This window comes from Heterodontus francisci, unplaced genomic scaffold (genome assembly GCF_036365525.1).
Source record: "Heterodontus francisci isolate sHetFra1 unplaced genomic scaffold, sHetFra1.hap1 HAP1_SCAFFOLD_59, whole genome shotgun sequence".
Taxonomy (NCBI): Eukaryota; Metazoa; Chordata; class Chondrichthyes; order Heterodontiformes; family Heterodontidae; genus Heterodontus; species Heterodontus francisci.
In genome coordinates, this window is record NW_027140758.1 from 8,024,330 (window position 1) to 8,025,651 (window position 1,322).

The 1,322-nt window shown below is 42.8% G+C and overlaps 1 non-coding gene across 1 annotated transcript; it reads left to right on the forward strand.

The window, feature by feature from the left end:
• The first annotated feature begins 372 nt into the window (after positions 1-372).
• trnaf-gaa (transfer RNA phenylalanine (anticodon GAA)) lies at positions 373-445 on the forward strand. The gene has a single exon. It is a non-coding gene; the product is annotated as a tRNA-Phe (tRNA).
• The last annotated feature ends 877 nt before the right edge of the window (positions 446-1,322 follow it).

Genomic DNA, 1,322 nt, shown 5'->3' on the forward strand with positions numbered 1-1,322 from the left:
TTCTGTCAGTCGAATATGAGACATTTAATGGCAGGGTTGTGAGTTTGAGTGCCATTCTGTTTTTCCCTTTTGTAAGGCTTCATGAGCAGAGAGTACAGGGAGTGTTTGAAATGAGCAAGTTTCGCTTTGATTCATGACTCTTACCTCTCAGCAGCATCTCACTATGAAAGATTGAATTTGATCTCATTTCATTCTCAGCTCGGGGTCTGTGCGGCTCAGTGGCACTTCTGGCTGTCTCCCGCTTCACAATCCATCAGTACTGAGAAAGCAATTGGGAATATTACTCACATGTTGTGTTCTTTAATTTTTTGGAAAACTTGAATGTATGTATATTCTTCCAAAACAAGGACACCAGGCCATTGTTAACGTAGGGCTGAAATAGCTCAGTTGGGAGAGCGTTAGACTGAAAATCTAAAGGTTCCTGGTTTAATCCCGGGTTTCAGCAATTTTGCTTCCTTATGCGTCCCTTGCCTTGGTCCTGATTTTCCGGTTGCACAATTTACTTTGAAATTATTTACCAAGCACCAGTGGATTGAATTTGAGAAACAACACAGAGTCATTTACAGCACAGAAGGTGGTCGTTTGGCCTATCACGTCCATGCTGGCTCTCCCCGGAGCAATCTAGTCAGTTCCACTCACCAGCTTGGTCCGTTTCCTCCTGCAAGTTTGTTTCCTTCAAGTATCCATCTAATTTCCTTTTCAAATCATTGATTGTCTCTGCTTCCACCACACTCGTGGGCCAAGACATTACTACCCACAGCATAAAAAATTCCACCTCATCAAGGATGGGAAATACTTATATCATCTTTATTTGCTTATTCTCTCTTTCTTTGAGAATAGACTGACAGTCAACATGAAAGGAAACCCAAAAATCTTCGAGCAGCATGTAAATGATAAGTGGGTAGTAAGAGGTTGAGTCGGGCCTATGAGGGACAAAAAGGATAATATAAGCTTAGAGGTGCAGGGCAATGTTAATCTACTTAATGAGTACTTTGTATCAGTGATCACTAAGGAAGTGGAATTTGACAAAATATCAGTCGAAGTGAAGAGAGTAGATTCAATGGAGAGGGTACAAATTGAGAGAGGGAGGTACTAAAAAGGCTGGCTGTCCTTAGGGAAGATAAATCACCTGGTCCGGATGGCTCACATCCCAGGTTGCGAAAGGAAATGCGGATGCAGATAACGGAAGGGCTTGCTACAATCTTCCAATCTTCCCTGGATACGGGGGACGTGCCAGAGGATTAAACAGTGGCAAATGCGACACCCTTATTCAAGAAAGGGTGTAAGGACAGTCCGGGTAACTACAGGCTAGTTAGATTAAC